This window comes from Cebus imitator, unplaced genomic scaffold (genome assembly GCF_001604975.1).
Source record: "Cebus imitator isolate Cc_AM_T3 unplaced genomic scaffold, Cebus_imitator-1.0 Scaffold641, whole genome shotgun sequence".
In the NCBI taxonomy this organism is placed as follows: Eukaryota; Metazoa; Chordata; class Mammalia; order Primates; family Cebidae; genus Cebus; species Cebus imitator.
The window spans coordinates 220,609-227,377 of record NW_016107956.1 but is presented as its reverse complement, the minus strand read 5'-3'; the positions used below and the strand labels follow the sequence as shown (position 1 = coordinate 227,377).

Sequence of the window (6,769 nt, the reverse complement as noted above, 5' to 3'; positions counted from 1 at the left end):
GTGCTTCAGGAATCCTGATGACTCATACAACATTATTGCCAACATTTAGGAAAAAGAAAAAGGAAAATTATCAAAGGTTAGGACACAGAGAAGGCTATATGGAAAGATGAGACTTAGCTGAGCCTATAAGCAAAAATACTAGAGATGAAGAGGGGATGTTTTTGGTAGCAGGAGCCATTTGTGGAGGTAAAACACAAGCAAGCTTCTTGAGACTGTAATGTCTGAGGCCAATTGGAAGAGCAATGAGTGTGTTCTCATTGGGGAAATAAGATTAAAGAGGACTTTAACATTTAAAGTCTTCCATGATCCTACTTACCTGCCTGCTTATATGTTGCTATGAAGTTCATCAGAAAAAAAAGGCAAAAAGCCCAGAGAATTTCAATTTCAATATTCTGCTCGAGGAGCCCCAGATGTATAAAATGTGTTGTTTTATGAGAATAAAGTAGCATAGAGTAGAAGAGGGTGAGACAGAGGAGACTGAAAGACCATTTAGATTAGTAAATTTCAATATAAAGCGATGTAGAAAATATGGGATGAAGAGAAGTTGCATGACATGGTTGGTAACTGATTCAAGTGAACAAAGTGAACAAGATTAACTTCCAGATTTCGATGACAAGTAGAGGTGTTGAGGGGGAAAGTCTACTCAGAGAATAATTGTGATTTTAGGTGTAGGAATGTTTAGTTTCAGGTCATGGAAGAATATTGTGGTGGAGTTAGATATGTGAAGTTAGAACTCTGGCAGGAGACCAGAACTGAAAAGAGACAATGAAAAGAGACTGAAGCTCTTTTATCCTCTTACCAGTTGAAGTCACAAGGATAAAGAGTTCTCCAAGAAAGATATGCTGGCTGATTCTTCATTGACCTACCAGCTCCTGCTAGCAAGGATGCCAGAGCAGGTGATGACAGTAATGTATTAATCTCAAATAGAGAATAGAATGAGGAAAATGGCTCAGGATCAAATCTGAGAGGATCCCTTTCCTCTTCAGGGGCTGACAGGAGGAAGTAAATCTTGGGAAGGGTTAGCCCACAGGAAGCAGAAGAGAGGAGTATCACAAAAGCCAAGCTGTTTTAAAATTCATATGCTTGTGAATTCAAGAGAATCTGCTGCCCTGGCACCACCACATCATCAAGGTTTGGTCAGTAGAATTAGCAATAGGCAGCAGATGATTGGATTGGCTCTACCAGAGTTTTTTGTCCAGGGCTTTATTCATTGAGTCAGTGAAGGATCAATGATCTTCTCTAGGTTAGAACTAAACAGATGAACTTTCCTGGCCTTGTCCCATTACTAATTGGCCTCTATCATCTTTCCAAACAAAATAAAACAAAAAAACAGGTAGATTTTCAGGTTTATAAAAGTAATTTTAAGGTTTCAATAAGCTAGTTAGCAGTCTGGATGCACAGTTGAAGAAAGTGTATTCTCTTTCTTAAGAGCTCTAGGGTGTATTCTGTAACTCTATTAAGCCAAAAGGAGAAAACAGACTGATTATCCTGTTAATTAATTGATTTACAAGAATGAAAATACTTTATGCCATCCTCTTAAACATTATTCTATGTCTACTTATTCTTGTTTTTATTTCCACTGTCCTCATTTGGCTCTTAAGCTTTTTTTAAAGTGGAGAATTTATATTTTGTTTAAAAATTTTACATAATCCTCATTTGTTATCTTTATTTCCTCTGTATTTATAGAATATATCTCAAGGATTTCATCTTTCTTACTTTTGGTAAAGTTCATATTGTCCTTCCTGCTCTTAGCTTCTTGATAGTTTGTTGAAATCTCAAGCTTAAATTCTACTTCCTGGGTAAAATCTTCCCTAGTACTTTTAGTTCATTGTGAACCTTTCTCTTCTCTAATCTCTTTTACACTTAATACACTTATTTACACTTAATACTCTAAAATTAGTATGTTCCATTAGTAAGAAAGCATTATTTTCTATATTTTGATTGTAATTTTAATTTGGCATTTTATTATAATAGTATAGAGTGTTGATACATATACACACGTGTATTATATTAGTATATATATTATATATTATATTAGTATAGAGTGTTGTACATTTTCTTACACACTGAATTATTTTAGTGAATTATCTTTTTTTTTTTTTTAAAGGGTACATATGCTTGTTTGTTACATGGGTATTACATGCATAATGTTGAGTGCTGGGCTTCTGCTGTACTCATCACCCCAATATTAGGCATTGTATCCAGTAGGTAATTTTTCAACCCTTCTCACCCCCTTTGGGAGTCCCCAGAGTCTGTTTTCTCTATCTTCATTTCCACATGTACCATTTGTTTAGCTCACGCTTATAAGTGAGAATATTTAATATTTTCTACCTCTGGGTTAGTTCACTTGGGGTAATGGCCTCCAGCTTCATCCATGTTGCTGCAAAGGATATTATTTCATTCTTCTGTTATGACTGTGTAGTATTCTATGGTGTATGTATACACCATATTTTCTTTATCCAATCAACAGTTGGTAGACATTTAGGTAGGTTCCATGACTTTGCTCTAATTGTAAATCGTGTTGCAATAAATACACAAGTGTCTTTTTAATATAATGATTTCTTTTCCTTTGGTTAGATATCCAGTAGTGGAATTACTGAGTCGAATGATAGTTCTATTTTTGGTTCTTTGAGTTAACTCTACACTGTTTTCCATAGAGGTTGAATTAATTTTCATTCCCACCAACAGTGTGTAAGCATTCCCTTTTCTCTGCATACATGCCAACATATGTTGTTTTTTGACTTTTTAATAAAAGCCATTCTGACTGGAGTGAGATGGTATCTCAATGTGGTTTTAATTTGAATTTCTCTGATGATTAGTGATGTGCATTTTTTCATATGTTTTTTAGCTGCTTGTATTTCTTCTTTTGAGAAATGTCTGTTCATGTCCTTTGCCCATTTCCAATGGGTTTGTTTTTGTTTGTTGTTTGAATTTCTCATAGATTCTGGATACTAATTCTTTGTTGGAAGTATAATTTGTAAACATTTTCTCCCATTCTGTGGTTTGTCTTTTTATCCTATTGATTATTTATTTTACTGTGCGGGAACTTTTAGTTTATGTCCTATTTCTCTATCTTTGTTTTTATTGCATTTGTGTTTGGAATCTTCATCATAAATTATTTGCCAAAGCCAATGTCCATAAGGGATTTTCCTAGGTTTTCTTTTAGGATTTTTATAGTTTTAGTTTTATAGTTTTACATTTAGGTCTTTAATCCATCTGTAGGTAATTTTGTATATGTTAAGAGATAGGGATTTAGTTTTAATCTTTGGCCTATGGCTAGCCAGTTTTCCCAGCTTCATTTATTGAATAGGGTGTCTTGTTTCCCATTGTTTATTTTTGTTGACTTGAATTGAAGATCAGTTGGCCGTAGCTTTATTTCTGGGTTAGAAAACCCTATACTGTATCATTAATCTCTGGGTCTGTTTTTGTACCAGGACCTTGCTGTTTTAGTTACTATAGCCTTATAGTATAATTCAAAATGAGGCAGTATAATGCCTCTGACTTTGTTCTTTTTGCTTAGGAGTTCTTTGGCTATTTGGGCTTTTTTTTGTGTCCAAAACTTTAGGATTGTCTTTCCTAATTCTGTGAAAAATGAGGCTGGTAATTTGATAGGGATTGCATTGAATTTGTAGATTGCTTGAGCAAGTGGTTATTTTAACCATATTAGTTCTTCCAATCTATGAGAGTGAAATGTTTTTCCATTTATTTGTGTCATCTACAGTTTCTTTCATCAGTGTTTTGTAGTTCTCTCCAAGTGTAGAGACCTTTCACTTGGTTAAATGTATTCCTAGATAGTTTGCTTGTTTTTTGTGGCTATTGTAAATGGGATTGGGTTCTTAATTTGGTTCTTGGCTTGATTATTATTTATAGAAATGCTACTGATTTTTGTACATTGATTTTGTATCCTGAGACTTTACTGAAGTTGTTAATCAGGTCAAGGAGTTTCTAGAGGAGTCTTTAGGGTTTTCTAGGTATACAATCATATTGTCAGTGAACAGAGATAATTTGACTTACTTTTCCAATTCGGATGCCTTTTATTTATTTCTCTTGCCTGATAGCTCTGGCTAGGACTTCCAGTACTAAGTTGAATAGGAGTTATCTTGGTTTCTAACTTGAAATGTTATCTAAGTGTATGTATCTTTTGTGCTCTTTGAAACAATGCCACTTACATTGTGAATGCTCAGTATGCACATAGAAAATACAAATTAGGAAGAAGGTCTTGTGGCAAATAAAACACTTGCATAGTATTATCAATAAAGGAATTTTACTTTGATCAGGCTACCCTAAAATTAACTTCTTCTGGGTTCAAATCAACATTGTATGGCTGTGGAATTTTATTAGGTAATGTTTTGGGATATGCAATTTTGTTTCAATAACTAGTGTAACTTCCTTTTATGTGAGGACCATAATGGAACTAAGTTTATGTGTGGGTAGAATCAGTTCATTGTTTTATAAAATAGTGCTACTTGCTGGCTGTTATTAAAAGAATATACTTCTGTCAGAAGTGGAATTTTGCTAAAACATCTATGCCTTTCCCTTCTTTGGCAATGACATGTATTTGCAAATGGATGGGTGAACCTAGGGAAATAAGTTGTAGTTTAGGGAGGGAAGCTAACGAAATTAAATGGGGTTATAAGAATAGTTATTATATCATAAGTCCAGCAAACAATATTCAATTCAGAGGATATTTTAAACTTATTTTGCCTATTTCTAAACTTCTATAAGCATAAATATTTTCATTTTATAAGTGGAATTTTGCTAAAACGCAGAAGACAAATGTGGAGCCAGATTTTTGACTTTCACCTTCATTGATGAACTTTGGGGCTTGACTATTCCTTAGCTATCAAGTTGAATTCTCTCAGTTTAAAATGAAGAATGCAATTCTAGAAATTGTTACTTGTACAAGGTCATTTCAGCCATATTCATGTTTTAAACCATTTGATTCTCTGTTATAGACATAATGGGAAGTAAAACATGTCTTTGCTGCTTCACCTCCTTTCTGTTCTTTATCCTCATTCCAAATGGCCAGAACCTCCTATTTCTTGTTTTGTGTGGTTCTTTATCCAGAAATACTCCCCTCACCCAAACAGAACACCATCCTGTTGCTCTACTACAGATGCTCATTGGACATTTTCAAAAAGAAATCCTTGAAAGACAAAGTTTTAAGCAAGGGAACAAATGTCTTATAATGAGAATTTTAGACCTTACACAAGCACAGTGGGAGAGTTGTTCAAATTTCAGCAGTAACTTTTACTTCTACTTAGCTGGGGATTGGCTTAGGCCAACCCAGGTTGGTCTTTCTCCTAAATTCTAACATCTTGTCAGTGGACATTGCTACTTGGGCATTTGATTACCATTGAAAGCTTAGTATACCTCAATCTGAATGAATCACCGTTTGTTTTATGCTGACTCTTCCACCGAACTTCATTCTTTTAATGATAACATTCATCTCTTGGTCACTAGTATTTTTAAGTAAATTTTGAGTATTTCATTTCCCAAACTTTATATCCAAGTAGTCCCTTGTGTATGTATTTGATTTCCTTCTCTAGATGATAAGCCTCTTGAAAGGAAAGTTGAATTTTGTTTTTACCCCCAGCCCCACTAATATTTAGTGTCTGTGTAGTAGGTGGTCAGTAAATAGTCACTGAGTGTTAATTAAAACATAAGGTGTAGTTGTCATTAATGTAAAGGAAGTGATTTAAATAAGGTGTTTCAAGTCATAAGCAAGTAACTGAAGGAAATCTTTCATGATGTTTACTTTTTATTTGATTGTTCTTTCCTGAAATCTAAGTACATCGTTATTCTACCGTTCTATTCATAAATTCCAAGGCCTGCCTGGGCCTGTTGTAGAAAATGATGCTAGGAGAGCATCATTCAAAACCTCATCAGTTAATGTACTTCACCAACTCAAAGTGCAAGGGAACTGTTTGTCATCGGGAATATGAAGTAATGAAAGAATTATTAAACACCTGGCACCATTCTAGTATTGTAAATGCAAACTAACCATTTGAAAAGAAAAAAATTGTGTTTGCTAATGCATCTGTTGCCTTTAGCTCAGAAGCAAAATTTCAGCAGCATACAGGGAGTTGCCCTAATTTTCAGCTTTGTCTCTTCTAACCTAAATTTTAAAAAATAATCTTTGCAAAAGTTACCCCAGCAAATGGCTAGGAAAATGTGAGAATAAATGATGCAAATTTATCCTAATAATCTGTTAAACTTAAGGCATTATTAAGCAATCAAAAGTGTAAAATAAGCTTAAAATCTTCACAACTAAGGTGGTATGTATCTAATGATTTCCATTTTTGCTTCACATTGGAATCACTTGGGAAACTTTTTAAAATCCTGATGTGCAGGTTGCACTACATACCAATTAAGTCTTGCCAGGCATGGTGGCTCACACCTATAATCCTGGCATTTTGAGAGGCCAAGGCAGGAGGGCTTCTTGAGCCCAGGAGTTCAAGACGAGCCTGGGCAACATAGGGAGACCCCATCTCTATTGAAAAAAAAAAAAGAATGTCTGGGGTAAGGGATAGGAGGCAGACATTGGTATTTTTAAAAGATCTTCATGTGATTCCAAAGTGTAACATTTTGTGTACCCCAGCCACTGAGGAAGAGGAATGAGAACTACATCATGGACAGTTGAAACAAACAAGAACTAGGCCGGGCGCGGTGGCTCAAGCCTGTAATCCCAGCACTTTGGGAGGCCGAGGCGGGTGGATCACGAGGTCAAGAGATCGAGATCATCCTGGTCAACATGGTGAAACCCCGT

The 6,769-nt window shown here is 35.0% G+C and overlaps 1 protein-coding gene across 1 annotated transcript in view; it reads left to right on the top strand.

Moving 5' to 3' along the window:
- The first annotated feature begins 838 nt into the window (after window positions 1–838).
- BTG4 (BTG anti-proliferation factor 4) overlaps window positions 839–6,769 on the top strand; it is a 13,434-nt gene continuing 7,503 nt past the window's right edge. The window contains exon 1 of the mRNA XM_017517697.2: window positions 839–896. The gene's annotated coding sequence lies outside the window, so the exon portion shown is untranslated. The remainder of the gene's footprint in view (window positions 897–6,769) is intronic.